This window comes from Schistocerca cancellata, chromosome 9 (assembly GCF_023864275.1).
Source record: "Schistocerca cancellata isolate TAMUIC-IGC-003103 chromosome 9, iqSchCanc2.1, whole genome shotgun sequence".
NCBI lineage: Eukaryota > Metazoa > Arthropoda > Insecta > Orthoptera > Acrididae > Schistocerca > Schistocerca cancellata.
In genome coordinates this window covers 319,830,976-319,856,174 of record NC_064634.1, presented here as the reverse complement: position 1 = coordinate 319,856,174, position 25,199 = coordinate 319,830,976, and positions in this window count along the sequence as shown.

The following is a 25,199-nucleotide window of genomic DNA, read 5'->3' as shown; positions in this document are numbered from 1 at the left end:
ATCAATGAGGACTTGCAGAAAATAAATGCGTGGTGTAATGACTGGCAGTTATCTCTCAGTATTAGTAAGTGCAACCTACTGCGTATAACAAGGCGAAAATCCCCATAAAGGTACGAGTACAAAATAAATGCCGAGTCTTTGCAAGCAGTAACATCCGTGAAGTATCTGGGTGTGACTATTCGAAATGATCTCAAATGGAATGATCAGATTACACAAGTAACGGGCAAGGCGAACTCTAGATTGCGGTATTGGAGGAATACTGAAGCGATGCAGTCCTTCAGCAAAGGAAATAGCTTACAATACGTTCGTCCAGTATTAGAGTATTCTTCGTCTGTATAGTACCCCAACCAGTTGGGTCTAATTCAAGAGATTGAGAAGGTCCAAAGAAGAGCGGCAAGATTCGTGACTGGTACATTTAACCATCGCGAGAGCGTTCCAAATCTCATAGTTTGAAGTGGGACACACTTGCAGATAGACGGCCCGCGGTACGGAAGGGGCTGCTCACAAAATTTCGAAATCCGATCGAGGACGTAGAGCATGTACACTCCTGGAAATGGAAAAAAGAACACATTGACACCGGTGTGTCAGACCCACCATACTTGCTCCGGACACTGCGAGAGGGCTGTACAAGCAATGATCACACGCACGGCACAGCGGACACACCAGGAACCGCGGTGTTGGCCGTCGAATGGCGCTAGCTGCGCAGCATTTGTGCACCGCCGCCGTCAGTGTCAGCCAGTTTGCCGTGGCATACGGAGCTCCATCGCAGTCTTTAACACTGGTAGCATGCCGCGACAGCGTGGACGTGAACCGTATGTGCAGTTGACGGACTTTGAGCGAGGGCGTATAGTGGGCATGCGGGAGGCCGGGTGGACGTACCGCCGAATTGCTCAACACGTGGGGCGTGAGGTCTCCACAGTACATCGATGTTGTCGCCAGTGGTCGGCGGAAGGTGCACGTGCCCGTCGACCTGGGACCGGACCGCAGCGACGCACGGATGCACGCCAAGACCGTAGGATCCTACGCAGTGCCGTAGGGGACCGCACCGCCACTTCCCAGCAAATTAGGGACACTGTTGCTCCTGGGGTATCGGCGAGGACCATTCGCAACCGTCTCCATGAAGCTGGGCTACGGTCCCGCACACCGTTAGGCCGTCTTCCGCTCACGCCCCAACATCGTGCAGCCCGCCTCCAGTGGTTTCGCGACAGGCGTGAATGGAGGGACGAATGGAGACGTGTCGTCTTCAGCGATGAGAGTCGCTTCTGCCTTGGTGCCAATGATGGTCGTATGCGTGTTTGGCGCCGTGCAGGTGAGCGCCACAATAAGGACTGCATACGACCGAGGCACACAGGGCCAACACCCGGCATCATGGTGTGGGGAGCGATCTCCTACACTGGCCGTACACCACTGGTGATTGTCGAGGGGACACTGAATAGTGCACGGTACATCCAAACCGTCATCGAACCCATCGTTCTACCATTCCTAGACCGGCAAGGGAACTTGCTGTTCCAACAGGACAATGCACGTCCGCATGTATCCCGTGCCACCCAACGTGCTCTAGAAGGTGTAAGTCAACTACCCTGGCCAGCAAGATCTCCGGATCTGTCCCCCATTGAGCATGTTTGGGACTGGATGAAGCGTCGTCTCACGCCGTCTGCACGTCCAGCACGAACGCTGGTCCAACTGAGGCGCCAGGTGGAAATGGCATGGCAAGCTGTTCCACAGGACTACATCCAGCATCTCTACGATCGTCTCCATGGGAGAATAGCAGCCTGCAATGCTGCGAAAGGCGGATATACACTGTACTAGTGCCGACATTGTGCATGCTCTGTTGCCTGTGTCTATGTGCCTGTGGTTCTGTCAGTGTGATCATGTGATGTATCTGACCCCAGGAATGTGTCAATAAAGTTTCCCCTTCCTGGGACAATGAATTCACGGTGTTCTTATTTCAATTTCCAGGAGTGTATTATTACCACCAACTTTCAAATAGCGCAATGATCACTATTCAATGATAAGGGAAATTAGAGCTCGTACTGAGGCGTTTACGCAGTCGTTTTTCCCTCGCGCGATCCGTGAGTGGAACAGAGGGGGAAAAAATGATTTTGGCGTGAATTGTGCCTCTGCCACACACCTCTTTGTGGCTAGCGGAATATATATGTAGATGTAGATATGTAGATGTAGACAGACACACAGTCGGATAACACGAGAAGAAATAGCTTTTTCGTGTGATATAATTACTAATTAACGATTTTCGGATTTTTTCCTTTACTTTTACTGTGAAAACTTGTTTATTTCCAAATTGCATGATTTTTGGTCAATGGGAAGTACCCTATAGGTTCTGATGAGTGCGTTTCCGAGTGTCAAAATATTTCCGAGTATCAAAATATGAGACATAAATGGCCGTACCTTTTGACTGCAATGATTTAGAAGCTTCAATTTTTTTCTCGGCCAAGGAACCTTGGGTATTAATATGTTGCATAGATTTCAACTTGGTACGTCTGCTTGTTCCTGATAAAAAGGGTACTCAGGAGGCAGACAGAAAAACAGACGGACAACGAGGCGATCTTATCAGGGATTCGTTTTTGCCGATTGTGGCATGGACGATGGTTGTGGGGTGTAGAATGAAGAAACAAAACTCCGTCCGAACAAGCCTCGTAATGGCGAACGATAATGACGTTCGCCGTGTCATCCTCAACCGATGGGCGCCGCTGGATGCAGATATGGAAGGGCACGTGGTCAGTACAACGCTCTCCCAACCATTGTCAGATTTCGTGACCAGAGCCGCTACTTTGCAATCAAGTAGCTCCTCAATCGGCCTCATAAGGGTCGAGTGCATCCCGCTAGCCACCAGCTCTCGGCAGACCCGGGCGGTCACCGATACAAGTGCTAGGGAAGTCTGACAGAGCGAGCATAACTTCGGTGATCGGACAGAAACAGGTGTCAACACTGCATCAAGGTGGCCGGCAGAAAAGAAGTAACGATAAAGGTTTATTACACCGTCGACAGTGAGGTCATTAAAGTTGGAGCACAAGTTCGGCTTAGGGAAGCATTGGGAAGGAAATAGGTCGTGCCCTTTTACGGGAGTCGTTCTGGCATTCGCCTAAATGGATTTAAAGAAATCACGGAAAATCTGTATCTGGATCGCTGGACAGGTTTTGAAGCGCCATTCTCCCAAACGCAATGTTGATTGTCGGTAAAGCAGATGCCAGACTGAGATTCATTGGAAGAATCCTAAGGAAATGCAATCCGAAAACAAAGGAAGTAGGTTACAGTACGCTTGTTCGCCCACTGCTTGAATACTGCTCAGCAGTGTGGGATCCGTACCAGATAGGGTTGATACAAGACATAGAGAAGATCCAACGGAGAGCAGCGCGCTTCGTTACAGGATCAATTAGTAATCGCGAAAGCGTTACGGAGATGATAGATAAACTCCAGTGGAAGACTCTGCAGGAGAGACGCTCAGTAGCTCGGTACGGGCTTTTGTCAAAGTTTCGAGAACATACCTTCACCGAAGAGTCAAGCAGTATATTGCTCCCTCCTACGTATATCTCGCGAAGAGACCATGAGGATAAAATCAGAGAGATTAGAGCCCACACAGAGGCATACCGACAATCCTTCTTTCCACGAACAATACGAGACTGGAATAGAAGGGAGAACCGATAGAGGTACTCAAGGTACCCTCCGCCACACACCGTCAGGTGGCTTGCGGAGTATGGATGTAGATGTAGATGTAGATGTAGAAGTGCAGTGCCTTACTACCACATCAGTTCCCTCGATGTGTGGGACTAAGTACTCACAACAGAGAAAAATTACTGTACCACAAGTACCCAACCGCAATAATTTGGTGATCTGAACGACGGCTCACAGTTATCACAATAATGTAAGCATATGAAAATGAGATACGTCTGGAGACTGCAGAATTGAAGTGACAAGCCGGGAGGATGTTTCCGGAAGAAATAGTGCGAAATGTCGAGGCACCAACAAGTGAGGGCGGATGGGAATTGTCGGAGAAGTGATGAGGGCGCAGCGCAGCATGTTGTCAGGTGGGCGGCGATAAAACAGGGTTATGTATGGGCGGCCATCGCCAGCGGCCGTTCTACCGCCGCCAGAATGAAATTATTGTGTAAATAATACGCGGGGCGGGGCGGCGCGGCGCGGCTCTGCGCGGCGCTGACATAATGAAACATTTGAGCAGGAAGGCTGCGGCGCTTCCGCGGGCCATTGTCAGCGCCGGGGGACCGGAATAAAAGCGGCCTTCCGCTGGGCCGGCCCAACTTCGGCCGTTGTTCTGCGCCAGGTGCCGCGGAGCGCTACCGGTCGTACGTCAGCCGCCGAAAGGTGCGAGGAAGCGCGCGACGTGAATCCGCGCTCCGCCGTGATGTAATGTTACGGTGCCGCGCCAGGAAGGACCGCTGCACGCCCAAAAAGGCGTATTGTCGCCCGCAACAAATGTGCCGCGTCCAGCGGCCAAAGGCCCGGGCGCGACGCCGTGATGAACAGTCGCTCGCGTCGGCGGATTTGCGGAACCGGCGAACGGCCGTATCCAGAAGGCCGCAGGTAGCGACAATCGGGGTGGTCGTGGTTGTGGTGTGCCGATTCCTGAGATGAAAAATTAAAGTTCCCGCTATCGGGAAACCCAGAGAATCTCCCTATTCAATCACGCGAATTTACTTTGAAAATACAATGAAACAAGTCGCACAGCGGATAACGTCTTATTAACTCTGAATTTGTACAGAAACCAGGTGGCACTTATAAGAGACGAGGGACATGAAAGGGAAGCAGTGGTTGGGAAAGGAGTGAAACAGGGCTGTAGCCTCTCCCCGATGTTATTCAATCTGTATATTGAGCAAGCAGTGAAGGAAACAAAAGAAAAATTCGGAGTAGGTATTAAAATCCATGGTGAAGAAATAAAAACGTTGAGGTTTGCCGATGACAATGTAATTCTGTCAGAGACAGCAAAGGACCTGGAAGAGCAGCTGAACGGAATGGACAGTGTCTTGAAAGGAGGATATAAGATGAACATCAACAAAAGCAAAACGAGGATAATGGAATGTAGTCGAGTTAATTCGGGTGATGCTGAGGGAATTACATTAGGGAATGAGACACTTAAAGTAGTAAAGGAGTTTTGCTATTTGGGGAGCAAAATAACTGATGATGGTCGAAGTAGAGAGGATATAAAATGTAGACTGGCACTGGCAAGGAAAGCGTTTCTGAAGAAGAGAAGTTTTTTAACATCGAGTATAGATTTAAGTGTCAGGAAGTCGTTTCTGAAAGTATTTGTATGGAGTCTAGCCATGTATGGAAGTGAAACATGGACGATAAATAGTTTGGACAAGATGAGAATAGAAGCTTTCGAAATGTGGTGCTACAGAAAAATGTTGAAGATTAGGTGGGTAGATCAGGAGGTATTGATTAGGATTGGGGAGAAGAGGAGTTTGTGGCACAACTTGACTAGAAGAATGGATCGGTTGGTAGGACATGTCCTGAGGCATCAAGGGATCACCAATTTAGTATTGGAGGGCAGCGTGGAGGGTAAAAAGTAGTAGAGGGAGAGCAAGAGGTGGATACACTAAGCAGATTCAGAAGGATGTAGGTTGCAGTAGGTACTGGGAGATGAAGAAGCTTGCACAGGATACAGTAGCACGGAGAGCTGCATCAAACCAGTCTCAGGACTGAAGACCACAACAACAACAAGTCTGAATTTAACAGGGGTAGACCGATCTCCAAAAGCGAATAGTCATACGTGAAATACACAGACCAACCACGAGACGACAGCACATTTCAGTTAAGGGAGGTGTCTAACTATTTAACAAAAATGCACGCTTGTAAAAGATGCTATTTATGTCCCTTGTAATACCGGGTGGTTGTAATTAAACTTTTCCTATTTAACTCCTTTGACATTCCCTGCTATACCCGCAGGACAGGACAGATAGTTTAATTTGTGCAAAGCAGCCAAAATGAGTGGCTGTCAGCTGCACTCGAACATACTACTTTATTCATTTGACAAACAGTACAAGAGTAAAGCAAAACATTAAAAACAGAGAAGCCAAACATTAATTTTAGAACTTGATTCCCAACTAAATGCGCCATTCAATCTCACGCCTCAAGGGCAGAACAACTTTAATTTAAAACCGGCCGAAGGCCAATGACTTAAGACTCCAAAAAATAATTTGAATTTTAAAAAGCAGAAGGCCTTATCTTGAAACATTTCTCTAAATTTGGCTGAAGGCCCAAACAATCTCACACATTAAGGGCAAAACTCATTTAATTTAAAGTCAGCTGCAGGCCTATGACTTAAGACTCAAAAACAGGAATTTGAATTTAAAAGGCAGAAGGCCTTATCTTAAAACATTTCTCTAAATTAGGCTCAAGACCCAAACAATCTCACGCCCTAAGGGCGAAACAACTTCAACTTAAAATCGGCTGAAGGCCAATAACTTAAAGCTCAAAAAAGGAATTTCAATTATAAAAGGCAGAACGCCTTATCCTAAAATTTCTTTAAATCAGGCTGAAGGCCCAAACAGTCTCACGCCTTAAGGGCAAAACAACTTTACTTTAAAATTGGCTTGAAGCCATACATAAACAAACAACAAGGACAAATAGGAAAAGGCAGCACATCAAATGGCTGTCAGAAGTTTCCAAGGGTCGGCCTGGAATTCAAACACTAACGCTCGCTTAGGTGAGACAGACAGTCGCCTCAACAAATTCTCAATCCGACAGCAACCCAATCCGCAGACAGTCAACAGACCAGGCGACACGATAACTTCCGTCCCACCCAACCAGCCCACAACAGGGAGTTCAATGGAACAACGCAGAAGGTATCGGCGCCCACAACGAATTACACATTCAGCTGTCAAACTACATGTCGTGCTGGACAGCCACAACACGATGATGAAAATACACTGCGTGAATTTACGTCGACGGCCAGAGCAGGTAACCGGAACGTTAACGGCCACGAGACAGAAGATTCCGCTTGTACACTTCAACTCAGATTAAACAAGTTAAACTCCACAGGGCGACGGCTAGAATTCCGCCAACTTGAAAACACACGTTGTTGCTCACGGGAACATCCGAACAGCCCACAACGAAATTCGCAGTGTGAGTGGTTGGGGCTGGCTGGCAGATTAAGTAAAGGCTCAACTTTGGTGTCCGGGATCGGTGAGCCACGGACCTCGTTGCAGTGGCAACAGCCCCTCACACTCCGACCGCGCGTGGACGCCGCCAGCGGCCCCCGGCCAGACACGCGCCACGGAGACTTCCTCGCTGCTCCACGCCAACCGACCAACTGCCCGAACACGGGACAGCCGGAAACTACACTCCTGGAAATGGAAAAAAGAACACATTGACACCAGTGTGCCAGACCCACCATACTTGCTCCGGACACGGCGAGAGGGCTGTACAAGCAATGATCACACGCACGGCACAGCGGACACACCAGGAACCGCGGTGTTGGCCGTCGAATGGCGCTAGCTGCGTAGCATTTGTGCACCGCCGCCATCAGTGTCAGCCAGTTTGCCGTGGCATACGTAGCTCCATCGCAGTCTTTAACACTGGTAGCATGCCGCGACAGCGTGGACGTGAACCGTATGTGCAGTTGACGGACTTTGAGCGAGGGCGTATAGTGGGCATGCGGGAGGCCGGGTGGACGTACCGCCGAATTGCTCAACACGTGGGGCGTGAGGTCTCCACAGTACATCGATGTTGTCGCCAGTGGTCGGCGGAAGGTGCACGTGCCCGTCGATCTGGGACCGGACCGCAGCGACGCACGGATGCACGCCAAGACCGTAGGATCCTACGCAGTGCCGTAGGGGACCGCACCGCCACTTCCCAGCAAATTAGGGACACTGTTGCTCCTGGGGTATCGGCGAGGACCATTCGCAACCGTCTCCATGAAGCTGGGCTACGGTCCCGCACACCGTTAGGCCGTCTTCCGCTCACGCCCCAACATCGTGCAGCCCGCCTCCAGTGGTGTCGCGACAGGCGTGAATGGAGGGACGAATGGAGACGTTTCATCTTCAGCGATGAGAGTCGCTTCTGCCTTGGTGCCAATGATGGTCGTATGCGTGTTTGGCGCCGTGCAGGTGAGCGCCACAATCAGGACTGCATAAGACCGAGGCACACAGGGCCAACACCCGGCATCATGGTGTGGGGAGCGATCTCCTACACTGGCCGTACACCACTGGTGATCGTCGAGGGGACACTGAATAGTGCACGGTACATCCAAACCGTCATCGAACCCATCGTTCTACCATTCCTAGACCGGCAAGGGAACTTGCTGTTCCAACAGGACAATGCACGTCCGCATGCATCCCGTGCCACCCAACGTGCTCTAGAAGGTGTAAGTCAACTACCCTGGCCAGCAAGATCTCCGGATCTGTCCCCCCTTGAGCATGTTTGGGACTGGATGAAGCGTCGTCTCACGCGGTCTGCACGTCCAGCACGAACGCTGGTCCAACTGAGGCGCCAGGTGGAAATGGCGTGGCAAGCCGTTCCACAGGACTACATCCAGCATCTCTACGATCGTCTCCATGGGAGAATAGCAGCCTGCATTGCTGCGAAAGGTGGATATACACTGTACTAGTGCCGACATTGTGCATGCTCTGTTGCCTGTGTCTATGTGCCTGTGGTTCTGTCAGTGTGATCATGTGATGTATCTGACCCCAGGAATGTGTCAATAAAGTTTCCCCTTCCTGGGACAATGAATTCACGGTGTTCTTATTTCAATTTCCAGGAGTGTATAAGCGCTACGCCAAAGATAGTAAAAAGATGCGAATATCGATACATGCTGCTGCTGCCACTCGCGGAGAGAGAGGATAACAGCATAATCGCGATAACCGCGGAAGACTAATCACAGAATAGCGACCAAGGTTTAATGCAAAGCACAAGACGAGCCAGCCACGGCTCAACCTTATAACAAGAAAACCGTATGAGGACCATATGAGGACCAAACTTGGTAGCATTAATGTCATGGGGAAGAGAAATAACGGAGAATCATTTCAACTGAAACACTTTTAATTTACTGCTACGGACATCATACCATTACATACCGGTACCATTACTGCTACAAGAGGGGCTCAATACGACGCTCATGAGTGTCCAGAAGAATCTGAAAGCGCTGGATTGTATTCTGCATACCACAGCCGAGTATGTCCGTAGGTATGCTGACTGTCTCTCTTGATATGCTGCGCTTCAGATCAGCACATGGGTAATTGTTCCCCTGGTAAACCCTGACCTTCAGGTAGCCCCACAACCTGAAATCACAGGGAGTGAGATTACGTGATCGTGCTAACCACACGAGCGATGTGCGCTGGGACTCCATCTTGCATGAAAATGTTGAGTTTGCGGGCTTTCTAAATAATAAAAAGATGTGAGGTGGTGGCCCTCAACTACGTACCCTCCGACTCAACGTTGCAATATTAAAAGTTTTGGCTGGTTTCGTTGTCTAGAGGCTGGAATACGTAGTTGCGCATTACAGGCCAAATACTACTGAGTCTACAGTATACGATAAGAATACACACATGAATCGAATGATCGAAGGTTTCTATCACTCGGCAATTGCGAATTATGAATGTAACATATAAATTTATAAATGAAAGGTTGCAAGTAAATAAAATCTTTTGAGAATGCGGTATCTTAGCGACTTTAAGTGATGAGTACGATAGTAGGCCGGCCGCGGTGGTCTAGCGGTTCTGGCGCTGCAGTCCGGAACCGCGGAATTGCTACAGTCGCAGGTTCGAATCCTGCATCGGGCATGGATGAGTGTGATGTCCTTAGGTTAGTTAGGTTTAAGCAGTTCTAAGTTCTAGGGGACTTATGACCTAAGATGTTGAGTCCCATAGTGCTCAGAGCCATTTGAACCATTTTTTGTACGATAGTAGAAGTACTTTTGAGAATGCGGTATACACTCCTGGAAATTGAAATAAGAACACCGTGAATTCATTGTCCCAGGAAGGGGAAACTTTATTGACACATTCCTGGGGTCAGATACATCACATGATCACACTGACAGAACCACAGGCACATAGACACAGGCAACAGAGCATGCACAATGTCGGCACTAGTACAGTGTATATCCACCTTTCACAGCAATGCAGGCTGCTATTCTCCCATGGAGACGATCGTAGAGATGCTGGATGTAGTCCTGTGGAACGGCTTGCCATGCCATTTCCACCTGGCGCCTCAGTTGGACCAGCGTTCGTGCTGGACATGCAGACCGCGTGAGACGACGCTTCATCCAGTCCCAAACATGCTCAATGGGGGACAGATCCGGAGATCTTGCTGGCCAGGGTAGTTGACTTACACCTTCTAGAGCACGTTGGGTGGCACGGGATGCATGCGGACGTGCATTGTCCTGTTGGAACAGCAAGTTCCCTTGCCGGTCTAGGAATGGTAGAACGATGGGTTCGATGACGGTTTGGATGTACCGTGCACTATTCAGTGTCCCCTCGACGATCACCAGTGGTGTACGGCCAGTGTAGGAGATCGCTCCCCACACCATGATGCCGGGTGTTGGCCCTGTGTGCCTCGGTCGTATGCAGTCCTGATTGTGGCGCTCACCTGTACGGCGCCAAACACGCATACGACCAGCATTGGCACCAAGGCAGAGCGACTCTCATCGCTGAAGACGACACGTCTCCATTCGTCCCTCCATTCACGCCTGTCGCGACACCACTGGAGGCGGGCTGCACGATGTTGGGGCGTGAGCGGAAGACGGCCTAACGGTGTGCGGGACCGTAGCCCAGCTTCATGGAGACGGTTGCGAATGGTCCTCGCCGATACCCCAGGAGCAACAGTGTCCCTAATTTGCTGGGAAGTGGCGGTGCGGTCCCCTACGGCACTGCGTAGGATCCTACGGTCTTGGCGTGCATCCGTGCGTCGCTGCGGTCCGGTCCCCGGTCGACGGGCACGTGCACCTTCCGCCGACCACTGGCGACAACATCGATGTACTGTGGAGACCTCTCGCCCCACGTGTTGAGCAATTCGGCGGTACGTCCAGCCGGCCTCCCGCATGCCCACTATACGCCCTCGCTCAAAGTCCGTCAACTGCACATACGGTTCACGTCCACGCTGTCGCGGCATGCTACCAGTGTTAAAGACTGCGATGGAGCTCCGTATGCCACGGCAAACTGGCTGACACTGACGGCGGCGGTGCACAAATGCTACGCAGCTAGCGCAATTCGACGGCCAACACCGCGGTTCCTGGTGTGTCCGCTGTGCCGTGCGTGTGATCATTGCTTGTACAGCCCTCTCGCAGTGTCCGGAGCAAGTATGGTGGGTGTCAATGGGGTGTCAATGGTGGGTGACACACCGGTGTCAATGTGTTCTTTTTTCCATTTCCAAGAGTATTTCTGCAACATCACTTATTGGTGTCGATCATCCAGCAATTAAATACAATATCAGTTGAATAACAGGTAAACAACAGATTCCTGCGTCACGTAATTAGTTATGAACAACAACATATTCGGGAGATATTCACTTCCAAACGCACACTACGTTTTCACTGTAGAAACCTCGGAAATCTCACAAGTGCACAAGTCGGCACTCCGAAGTATTTCTACCTCTCGCGACCACGCGCAAACCGCTCAACACTCGCGACCGTGCGTCCCTCGCGCCATACCGTCCCGGCACTTCTCGTAACCAGTGCCGTCCTGTTGCAAACTGCCCACTGCTCGTAACTACCTCGTGTCCTCCTCTGCCGAACTCGCTTCCATCCAGTCTCCCCAGTCACGAGCGCTGTGACTGGCTAGAGCGCTCGCGCCATGTCTTCAATCCAACGTACACTCACAAACGTATTTAAACACATATGACATACTGGAGTTACATTTAAATAACTTGAAATTAAATAAATATTCGTACGACTGGACCATAAACACGCTCTAACACAATATTAGATACATAAACAAATTAAATAAACATATATCGAACGAATAGAACAAAAGGTGGGCCAGTAGCCCACTGTGCTTTCTAAAACACAGTAAATATTTAACCAATTTCTTCACGAATAGTATATATCGGATATAAACAATGACATAGATAAATAAATATATTTATAAGCATGCTGCTAGCGTTTTTTCGTGTAACTGTGGAGTACTTATGGCCCGACGTGATCGATAGTAATCGGCCAGTTTGACCTCAGATAACTCATGTACTATTCACGTTACATGCCTGTAATTCATACCAATTTAGGTTTACACTAACAGCTTTCTAAAGACACGTAGATCGAAGAAATCGGATGTACCATTTAGATTTTGGAAATTCGTTGCTGCGTGTTACTTGTATAATTTACAGTCACATACTAAACTTTAATAAAGATATTGTAGATCTGATTACACCATCAAAATTGTCTTGCAAATAATGGTAATTTACATGTTTCTTTTTGAGGTATCATGATTCATCTGGCTACTATTAATTTCTATACGAACTGTGAAATATCTGCCGTTAAGGTTTCACAAAGTCCGACATCTTTGGCGCTCCCGGCGTGTCTCCTTTATCAACACAGCGTCACAATGGAATTCTCAGCCACGCGGCTGGACCATGCGCTGGGGCTACCCCTCTCGTCCGGCTAATGTTCGCCAAAACGTGCTTGCTTCCGGGCCCCGGCTGGCCGAGCGGCCTGTGCCGCCACGCCAACTTAGAATATTTTCAGGGCGCCACAATTCACCCGTTAACTCACAAGTTCAAGACGTCTCTCTCCTGTATGGCGAAGCATATCGCAGTTACTCTGGCCAGTCACACTGCACGTCTTTGGTCCTTAAGCACCAACCTGTTCAAAACAGAATGGGCCAATGCCTAACGTAGTCGTAAAGCTACACCATACGGTGACACGTTCACCATACAGAGGAGCTTCATGCTCAGTGACTGGAGGTGGACATCCCCACACTTGACAATTCTGTGTATTCACCTTACCCGTTAGAGGAAAATCGGCTGTCCATAGGATGGTTCTGGGCCATCCCTTGTCCAATCATTGCGAGAATGTGGAGAGCGAAGTCAACACGTCGTTGTGCGTCCACTGGTGCAAGCAACTGTACGATATGGATTTTGCACGGATACCATTTTAGAATGTCTGCCCCTGGTAGCTGAGTGGTCAGCGCGACGAAATGTCATACATAACTGCTCGGGTTCGATTCCCGACTGGGTCGGAGATTTTCTCCACTCAGAGACTGGTTGTTGTGTTGTCCTTATTATCATCATTTCATCCCCATCCGGCGCGCACGTCACCGAAGTGGAGTCAACTCGAAAGACTTGCGCCAGGCGAACGGTCTTCCCAATGGGAGGCCCTAGCCACACGGCATTTCCATTTCCATTTGAGAATGGTTCGAAGCTCCTTCCGTACATTGGACCACGGGATGTTGAATTGTCGTGACACAGCACGCGCACTACCTAACGATCGTGAATTGCGCCCAGCGTTGTCTGCCATAGCAACAGCGATTTGATCAACCGCCGGTGGTGTAACCGGTCGTCGGACTCTTCCTGTAGCGATGCCCAGTTCTCCAGTTGATTCGAATTTATTCATCATGCTCTGCACAGCAGGTGGACAAACAGAACCCTTCCGTAATGCTTTCAGCCGGTGATATTCTCGAAGTGCAGCTGCAGCATTTCTGTTGTGTTGATAATAGAGCTGCACCAATAATACCTTACTCCTTTCGTCCAATCTCATGTTGACAAGTCAGAAGGTGCAGTGCGACCGGTCAGGTGTGTGAGACTATGAATCACCATGACTGATTGCAGCATCTGGTGGCCATTGTTGGAACTGGACGGTGACGCTGCGACGCATGTAAATCATGCAGCCCATACTCCCGCCATTAATGCTACCAAGTCTGGTACTTGTACAGTAGTTAGTTTCCGAGTTATAACGTGTTAAATAGGGAATGTTTAATAATAACCAACCGGTATTTCTGGCTTTACAACCATCATATACAGCTACAAGATGCTCCTCTTAGAGGAGCTGAGAAGGCAGCAGTGTGAAGATGACGTAATGTGGTGTGAGGTACCGGTGGCAGATGGTTTATTCGGTAGGTGTATCGTGAGAAAGACTGCCTATGTTGTAGCCCTCCGGCACTGGCTGCTGTGTTCGGACGTAGCGCACCCAAATAATAAACTTATTAATATTAGAAAAACTAAACAGTTAATTTACTTACATTTCATATAAAAACGTCTCTCAATAGCAAGCTAACATGCCATTATTTCAAAAGTGTCAATTGCGAGCAGAATAATAAACAAATGCTAAACAAAAAGGCACTTCGGAGATCTTAGGGGCCGTGCCTAACTTGGATGGCGGGCGAGGTGGTTCAGGTGTCAGATGAGAGCTGGGTCAATAGTCTCGGAGGACTGACATGTTGTCTGCCGTGGTCGGTATCAGATAAGGCTTAATTAACAATCTCTGGTTCGTAAATGTAAGAACTCGATCGCCAGTCTCGGAGGACATACATGTCTGTCATGGTCGATATTGGATAAGAACTTGATTAACAACCTCTGGCTTTGCTTGGACTCTTCTACTCACTCCAACTGCCATCTAGTGGCAGCTTCAAACTGGGCAGGTCAGACTGTCCAGTATAGTCTGCTGTCAGAAGAATTTGCAACCTACGTGAGGAAGTGGATCTCCCAGGTCATTCGTGCGCGCAGATCACTTTATTTATGAAAATACAAAGTACAATCACCAACAAATTTTACATATTCACATACTCCTTTACCTTTAATCCAAATGAATACAGACTCATTTACAGATATTTTTCTGTTATTACGAGTATACAAAGACAATGCTGAAGTCGACATATAAGCAGATTTACCAAAGTCTTTATTTGCAAGTTCAGCCATATGGTAGGTACGGTAGGCAATAATGTCTCTGTCTACAAAACTTTCAAGTCCAGGAACATTAGGTACTCCTGTACCTCCACGTACTATGGCGACAGTAAGCCAACCATTACCATGTGAAAAAGTATCATTAATATCAATACTAAAATTAAGTCTACATCCACAGAAAACACAAGGTCCGTCGACAAGAGCAGTGGCAGCAACAGTCTTCACAGCATTCTTCTTCTTGTCTGCAGCAGATGTTGAGAATTCAATGTTCTCGATGCCAAATTTTACATATTCACATACTCCTTGACTTTAAAGACTATCGCGCGTCTATAAAAGCGAGCGAGCACCGCGAAGCGGATCACTCGCGCTGCTGCTGCTGCTGCACAGGCAACTGCATTGAACGCTGCCAAGATGCCATACAGACGCTACCGTCGTCGCTCTAAGCAAACAGTCTATAAAACCATCGAGAACATTGAATTCTCAACATCAGCTGCAGACAAGAAGAAGAATGCTGTGAAGACTGTTGCTGCCACTGCTCTTGTCAACGGACCTTGTGTTTTCTGTGGATGTAGACTTAATTTTAGTATTGATATTAATGATACTTTTTCACATGGTAATGGTTGGCTTACTGTCGTTGTAACGGCTGGGCAGGTAGCTGCGAGACCCCGTAGCGGACGGGCGTGTATGTCTTCCAGCTAAGCCAGGAGCCGCAGTTGGCGCGCTGCCTGTGCAAGTTGCAAAGTTTAATGTAATAAATACTTATAACAGACAACTTGTTCCGTCTAGTTATTGTGAGTGGAAACAAGGGGAGGACAGTAAGTCCTCTCGCACTATACATTCACACTCCAATGTGCCACCACGGGAGGAAGAGCCCGCGCGCACAGACATGTAATTGAGAATTAGTTTGATAGTAGTTACGCAATCACGCAATTCATCATTTTGTTTATTTTCTGTGAAAATATGAAGAATGGAATTTATTTGAGATTCATAAAGTAAGCTTTAATTGTGCAGTTTCTCGTATTCTGCTAATAATAAAAGCGAGTGGCATCCCCTTTAAATAAACCAATTCAAAATTTAATTAATTTTAGAATACCGGTTCCTCATTAACAGTTCATTGCAGCTGTTTTCTGCGCATGGGACAACGACTATAGAAGACCGTAAGTTGCTGAACATTATTCAGAATTTATGCATTCCACTCATGGCGGTGGAAGGAACTAGGCTCCACGCGTGCACTGCGATCTTAGCACAAATGAGATCAGTGACCCATCATCTGCGGTAGCACAAATGAAGTATGAAAGAGGGAAATTTTCGAGGGAAGGGATTTATCATATACACATAAATCCCTCTCGTTCTCTCTTCCCCTATTTTACTTAACGTACCCTTAACGAGCATTGAGGAGGGAATACCTTCAAATATATAGCAATGAACGCAAAGGAAGAGAACAGTTACTTTTAATTCCAATATTGGTACCATTTTAGAATCACGTAGTGAATATTGCCAGTGGTCAGTCGAAGAGCATCTAATGAAAAGTGAACTCTGAAAAACAAACATCGTTCAGAGATGAAAAGTGCAACCTGCAAATCAAACAACTAAGTGCAGTTATCAATTATCTAAACGACTAAATCCGTATGTTACCAAGTACCGTGTCCCCTGAACTATCTCACGGAATAGCATTGCTGGCCGAACCTCACCAAGTAACCTTCCAGTACTCGGCTGCGTGCGCGCCGGCTGTGAGCGGCAGTTATTAGCGTACTGCACCCATCTCCGCTTGTGGGACCTGCGAGGACGCCAGCATGGCCGTCGTTCATGGACTCAGGAGGTACAATGTGTCTCCAGAAATGCTAACATCTCTTTCAAGTTTCGTAGAAGCTCCAAGTCATCCACCAATGACGATAATTTAGTGTTTAATTCATCCTCAGCAACTGTAGTTTTTCTTATCGAAATAATCAGCAACCAGTTGCATAAAACAAAATTAGTTCCTTAACCGTGTTGAGGCACCTAGTGCCCTTCTTCAGAAGGTTATACCTGTCGCATTATTTGCTATTGTCAACAATAAGATGCTTACAGCTGAGGCACCCACATGCCTTGCTCAAACTGTGGCATCAAGCAGTCAGGCATGCAAGATGAGTGGTCTGCCATGAGAGTGGGCTCATTCTTATTTATCGAGTAACATGAACTCTAGTACTCACAATTAAGTTACAAGTTATTCTCCTGTTTGAATATTACGCAACGGAAACGCACATCTGACTATTAGTAATTTACACAACACTGACTGTTCACTACGCGTTGGCAATACCACATTTTCTTTCTTATTTAACGGCTTTTATCAACACGTGGCCATCGCACTGAATATGAATGGCGCACACATTATAAATTCTGGATATCATGACAACATACAATTCGAAGGAAAAGTCCACCAATCTTTTTCTTTTCACTATCTTATTTATTCCGATAGATTCTATAACCTAAACACACAAATTCTATAACCTACAACAATAACACATGAGAAATTCCGCCCGGTGGGCATGGCTTCACATTGGTGATTCTCTATCTTATGGTCTCGTAATTATTTAATGCTACAGTGCACTTTCTGGATAGGATGGTGGATCTTTTGCTATATCTCACACTTCGACTCTCACAACCATCATCACGAAACTTTCCTCCAGACCGAGCGGTACAAAAGGAACATGCATAACCAACTACCTCTGAAACTACCTTGCCACTCTCCCATGCAAACCACACATACTTAAATTACATGACATACACCACACTGCAACATGGAATACAACACAAGGAATAGTCACAACATTATAATCACATCACTTTCAACTTTCCCACTTCAATTAGTATTTATCCCAGTTTCACACGACACTGCCCCACTTCGTAATTTTTCTTTCCTACTATGAACTCTGGAGGATATATGCACGTCTTCCTGTGCAATTCAAGCCAAGTGGCGTTGCTCGATACACAGCTGACTCACCTTGCTTCTCTCTCAGAGCATTATAGTTTGAATCAAGCGTCACGTTCTTAATATTAAGAACATATTCATCACACACGTGAGTCCTCAACTGATACCATGAACGAGTACTTCTCTTTATCCTTTGTCTCATACACAGATTGAGACTCACACAGTACTCACCACGTGGAAGTACTCGTCTCTAATTTCAAGTCCTGCACACTCCATTTCTTAAATATTTCCCACTTATAGTACACACGCTAGTAATTCAGCTTAACTTAAGCACTCGGAAGTATTTCAACTTATTGCTACACGTGGTTTCATTGTGACCGTTGGTCACTTCTAAAGATTGCTATGATCCCCTTAATATTACCTGCCTGACATTTAATTCTCCCCACAAAAGTTCCTGAAAGAGAAATTATTATTCCAAACTACTCTTAAGTATTTCACATGCATACCATGTCTCCACTCTTTTGTCTTTACAGAGCACACCTAAGACAGGTCTTACCAACACTAGATCCAGCGGCAGAGTGCTGAAACATGGCCGTTCTTCAGGTCCTCGCACCTCTGCCGAAGTGGGGGAGCACCTTGCTACCGTATTGGTCAGCCACATTTCGGGCGCTCAAAGCTCCGGTAAATTTCATCTCTTTGGTTCCACCAAAGGTGGCCAAAGGATCGTCTCAAAGATGATCATATATTCACATTCACTATCTGCGGCTAGCAGACGACCATACATTCATTCATGTCACAGATCTCACCAAACTTGATGTAGGGATTTATTTTGTGGGAGTGCAGATGTGATCAATTAAATAAATAAATTATCATTCTTTCCCACACTGGTATCCGGCTTCGCTGTATTAATTGAAATTGAGGTATTATTAGAAAAAATATGTTGTACTGACAAGAATATAAAAGAATGTACCTATTTTCAATGTCGGGCGGTACTGTACCCTTTCACAGCAAAATTCCATGATCATGTGGCTCATACTACACCAAGAAGCCTAGTTACTCTTCCGAGAGTGCTATCATATTTCGCTGGAGCGTAATACTCGGCTCGAGCTGTGCCGTTCCTGTGGCAAGTCCGTCATCTGTCAACCTGTTCCACGGTTTCTTAACATGCTGCTATCCCTGTTCCATCCAATTTTTCGATTTCGAACTGGGCCAATACGCAATCACCAACTATCACAAGGCAGGCCACTTTCCCTTTCTGCAAAACAATCTCTCTTAATTAGGAGTCCTATCTGCCATTTTTCCCTTTTTTATCGCTTACTGTGCTAATTACTTGTAGTTATACAACTTGTGATTACACTCGACGAACTGGCGTCCATTTGAAAAGCTCTCCCCTATAGATGGGTTGCAGGTGAGATCTGTCATCCGCTCATACAGCAATGTCTCTTTCGAGAGAAACGTTACTGAAATACTCCAACGTTGCGCTGGCCGGAAACTGCTCGTGCCAGGCCGTGGCAGACCGGAACCACGCACACCCATGATCTCGTTACATGACAATGGTTTCCGCAAGCTCTGATCGTAAGCAATGCTCCTGGATCGGTTCTTTCACGAGATCCACAATGCAGTAGACAGGGGAGCTAAGGCTCATGCCGTGTTTCTTGATTCCAAGAAAGCCTTTGATAGTTGCACCATTGTCTAGTAAACAAAATACGTGCTAGTAGAGTATCCTAACAGGTACATGATTGGGTTGAAGACTTCCTAGGAAATAGAACTCAGCATGTTGCCTTAATAGAAAGATATCGTCAGCAGAAACGTGATGACCGCTGTCCGTCAAGGCATTGTGGTAGGGCCGCTGCTGTTGATGATGTATACAATTGTCATGAGGGATAATGTTTGTAGCAGTACTGAACATATTCGCAGATGACGTAGTTATGTACACAAAGGGGATGGTAAAATGCAAATAGACTTCCAAACAATCCACGTCTGGTGTCAGATAGGCACCTGAGTCTAAACACAAATAAATATAACGTAATGCATGTAAGGTAACGGAAACATCCAAATCGCGTGACTGCACGATAGGCCATAAGTCACTGGAACCAGACACAACAGTGAAGTATCTAGGGCTTTCTGTACAGATCTCGAACTAGCAGATCAAACTGGTGGCTTTGGGATACAGACATGTAAATATGAGAACAAGATGGCAGCTCTGGGGTACAGATTGAACTAGCAGAACAATATATCGAATTTGAGGACCAGGGATCAAGCTACAAGGACAGTATGGCGACTGTGGGGTACAGAGCTCGAACTACACAGCAAGATGGCGGCTCTGGGATACAAAGATCAAACTACAAGAAGAAAGATAACGCCTCTGCGTACAGAGATTGAATTACAAGAACAAGATGGCGGTTATGGAGTACAGAAATTAAACTAGTGGAGCAAGATGGTGCCTCAGAGGTACAGAGACTGGACTATAAGAACAAAAAGTGTCGAGCAGTGGTACATACTGACGGGCTATTTCATTTTTCATGGCTCTAAAATGCTGGATGGATTGTGAGTAGGATACCGAAAAGTGTGTGTGTGTGTGTGTGTGTGTGTGTGTGTGTGTGTGTGTGTGTGTGTGTGTGTGTGTGTGTGTCCGTCCTACCAGTCTCCTTGCCACGGCACTGCCCTTGAGGAATGCATTCTACATGTGTGATGCCAAGGGGGCGGTAGGGTACTAAGCTCATAAACTGTGATCCAGTGCTTATAGCCTTATTACTAACGACTATAAAAATCCAGTCGTGGGGAAGGCAAATACGAGACATATTTATTGTAAGAAGACGAAAGATCCACACATGAAAATAATTAGTCGTAAAACCCTAGTTCGGGAAATTCTTAAATAATGCCATCAGGTTGGCACATTTATCTACTCAGCTGAATCAGTTGCAACACTGAATTAGGAAGAAGGTGAGATGTCAAACTACCTTGTATCATTTTCCAGTTACTAATATCGATACAGTTTACAGCTATAAAGTCTTAACTTGTGCATTAATAAAATAATAAAAACAAAAATTAACGTACGCTACTAACAAGGAAGGTATACAACCAATGGCTTACTGGCTTCCTTCATCTTCTGCACTCTTGAAGTACATACTTAGATGTTACGAATGCTGCTTGAGTATGATACGCTCCTCAAACGCGTTCGAGAGGCCAAGGTTCAAAGTTTTGTAAGTCTATTGATATCATACGAGAGCGAGCCATGAACCAAAAGTCCGAAAAAAATAAATAAAATAAAAGTCTCACCGGCTAAAGCACAAGATTAGAAGTCTGTCCGCATCGTTCAAGTGTCATCATTTTAATTATTTTCTTCTGACTTCCATCAAATACGAAAATCGCTGTAACCAATCATCTTTCTTCAGAAAGGAACAACAATCATTATGGTATATTCGTAGCGAAGTATAACCAAGCATAATAAGAAATGTAATGAAATGATCGTTCATTGATCGAGAGACTCATGCGCGTATTGCAGTGAAGTCATACTGGGTTGCACCTGCATTAAATAATGAGCACTGCGTCTCCGACATCAACATGAATGCATCAATAAGAAAATGTTTACTTCATGTTCCACGCATCTCAATGTTTAGAATCCATCAAAAAATGTATCAGTAAGTAAATATTTATTACACTTTTCCACGCACCTCATATATTTATGACATCATATCTCCTGAACTAAGTGTAGTACAGTGATATACACGGTCCAGTTACATTAATGTGAAGACTGCCTAAGTTCGACCTGGCAATGGAGGGTGAAACTTTGACAATGCCAGCCACTCGTGCTGGCGAAACGTCAGAAAATCATTAGATGAACGTCGCCCGAAGAACCCGAGACAGAAGCCAATAGGCAGTTTGTGAACATTTTTACTAAATAATTACAAACTAACATGCATCTTTAGTTCAAACAATTATTCGTTTCTTTTTGTTAATACCTTTACACTTGGTGTGCATGATTTTTCAGGACCACTTGTGTATTATTTATTACAGGTAGCTTGTCTTCTGCAACCAAACGTAGTAGATGAAAAATTTTGTTGGGAGCCAACCTATCATCTAAACGTAATTTAGTTTGTCACGATATTTCGGGCCCATATTCGTTTTTACTTACGTTTTCGTGTAGCAAGCCCTTTTATTCTCAGCATCATGGTGAGGTGTTGTGATACACACGTAAATATAGCACGTTTATTCACAAATAAAGACGCAAAAGCACTTTGCATTTCACCGAAACACACTGTAATTGTGGTTGCTGTGTGTCCGAGCCCAGTCAGAATTCATTTGATCACCAGTGAGTTCAGTGCCAACTATGAATTAGGTTTACATTTTATCTTTGTTGTGTGTGTTTTCTGTAGGCTTCTTAGCAGTTTCTGTTGTCTTTTACATGGTGTTCCTTTTGTGTGTAAAATGGTGAGTCTGTGGAAAGTGTAGTATATCCATTTATCGTGTGTGTGTGTGTGTGTGTGTGTGTGTGTGTGTGTGTGTGTGTGTGTGTGTGTGTGTGTGTAGCCTTTTTAGCTTTCATGTTGGCTTTTTTGTAAAGTTCCTTTAATGTGTTAAATAGTGTGCCCTTACAGAGTGTAGTGTATTCACTTATGACCTGTTTTCCTTCTGTTATTGGCTTCTGTATGTGTAAGTTTTCCTCAATGGTCAGTTTGCTGTATAGGCTGTGGCTGGGTTTTAGTATTCTTAAGTTTGTTTCTATTGTACTTGGGTGGTGATTGTGGGCTATAAGGTGGTCAACAAATGTGCCGTGGGAGCTGTTGCTTTTTAAAGCTCTGAGATGTTCTGTATATCTGGTTTTGAAGTTTCTGCATGTTTGTCCTATGTTACTCACTGGCAACTGTTGCATGTGACTTCATATATTCTATGTGTCTATGTGGTTCATCAATCAGGCATTTTATGTAATCGACATAACAGTACCAGTATATAACTTTGCAGTTTTTTGTTGTTGTTATGTATCTGAAGATCATGTTCCCACTAAAAACAATCACAAGCAACAACATAAATTCCATGACAGAATCATTAAACTAACTGACATAAATCTTACTAAATAAGAAAAGAGCCTACTAGAAAAAAAAGGATCAAAACACCGCATTAACACAAAAATACGACACAAAACAATAGCAAATCTCATAACAGAATCGGAACACATCATAAAGGAACAAGAAAGCTTTGACAAGGGAATTAGTAGCTTTAGAAATAACACATAATCAGAACACACGAATCCACAATTATTTCTAATCATAGAACATCAGAGGAAATCACAGCCAACAAGCTAAAACAAAAATTAAAACAGAACAATGCCATACTAACAAGAGCAGGCAAAGGGAATATTACTGTAAATATGGAGGTAAAGAAATACATAGAAAAACACTAGATTTTCGCAAAGACAAAAACTGACCAGTGACCCAACAGCTAGGCACCAGAAAACCATTCAACAGACACTGAAAAACATAAAAAAAAACATTCTCAAAAGCCAGGTAAAAAGGATGACACACAAAAATCCAGAAGCACCCACCTTAAGTTCCCTACCAAAGGTTCAGAAGGATAATTTCCCATTAAGGCTCTTCATCAACTTCTGAAATGCTCCAGCCTACCAGCTAGCTCAACAGACACACACTACTAAAAAAAATTGTACACTTTTGATAACAACAGGAAACGGGGAAACTCAAAGGAACTAATGAACAGAATCAAGAACATACCCATACCAGACACAGCAACCCTCATATCATTTGACATCACATCAATGTACACTTGTATTCCAATAGATGAAACAATCAACATCATCCCAAAAAGATTAAAACAACAAGGAAACATACTGGACACACACATCAATGAAATAACAACCATGCTCAATACCATAACATCACAAAATTATTTTGAGTTCAACAAAGAATGTTTTCTCAATATGAAGGACTGCCAATGGGATCACCAATTAGTGGCCTCCTAGCTAACATATTTATGAACAACCAAAATACTACAGTGTTATATACAGGTACCGTTATGTTGATGACATAATATGCCTGATTGTTGAACCGCATACACACACAGAAAAGCTACACGGTTAAATAAAAAATTTACACCCAAAAATTAATTTCACATTAGAAATAGAAACTAACAACACACTACATTTTCAAGACCTCATCATACATAAAACAAACAACATACACAACTTCACAATATTGAGGAAACTGACAGCCACAAGCATCACCATTCACAACCTATCGAACCACCCACTGACACATAAGCAACCAAACTTCAGATTCATGCTCCATAGATTAGACAGAACACCCATGAACAAACAGAACGACACAAAATAACTAAACACAATAAAACAAATAACAGTAGAAAATGGTTATGATACTCTTTATGGTAGACAAGTTAAATCAAAAAATATGTAAACAGTACAAAAATGAACATACCACACACTCACAAATCACCACACAACACAGAGCATTACAGAACACAAACAATGACCACACAGAACACACAACAGAGCAACAACACAAACACACCGAAATGGCACATGCTCACCTACAATAACATGATTGATCAGAGAATAGGCAACGTATTAAAGAAACAGGGACTTCAAATAGAACACAGGACAGAGAACACAACACAGAAGAAGATCAGAATACAAGAAACGCACACAGGTAAATTTAACGGATCAGGAATATATGAAGTCACATGCAACACTTGCCAGTCAGTGACATAGGACAAACATGCAGAAACTTCAAAACCTGATATTCAGAACATCTCAGAGCTTTAAAAAGCAGCAGCTCCCATGGCACATTTGTTGACCACCTTATAGCCCACAATCACCACCCAAGTACAATAGAAACAAACTTAAGAATACTAAAACCCAGCCACAGCCTATACAGGAAATTGACCATTGAGGAAAACTTACATGTACAGAAGCCAACCGCAGAAGGAAAACAGGTCATAAATGAATACACACTGTAAGGGCACACCATTTAACACATTAAAGGAACTTTACAAAAAAGACAACACGAACAACTAAAAAGGCCACACACATACATACACACACACACACACACACACACACACACACACACACACACACACACACGATAAATGGATATACTACACTCTCCAAAGACTCACCATTTTACACACAAAAGGAACACCATGTAAATGGCAACACAAACTGCTAAGAAGCCTACAGTAAACACACACAACAAAGATAAAATGTAAACAAAATTCATATTTGGCACTGAATTCACTGGTGATCAAATGAACTCTGACTGGGCTCGGACACACAGCAACCACAATTACAGTGTCTTTTGGTGAAATGCAAATTGCTTTTACCACCTTATTTGTGGATATACGTGCTATATTTACGTGTGTATCACAACACCTCACCATGATGCTGAGAATAAAAGGGCTCGCTACACGAAAACTTAAGTAAAAACGAATATGGGCCCGAAATATCGCACAAACTAAATTA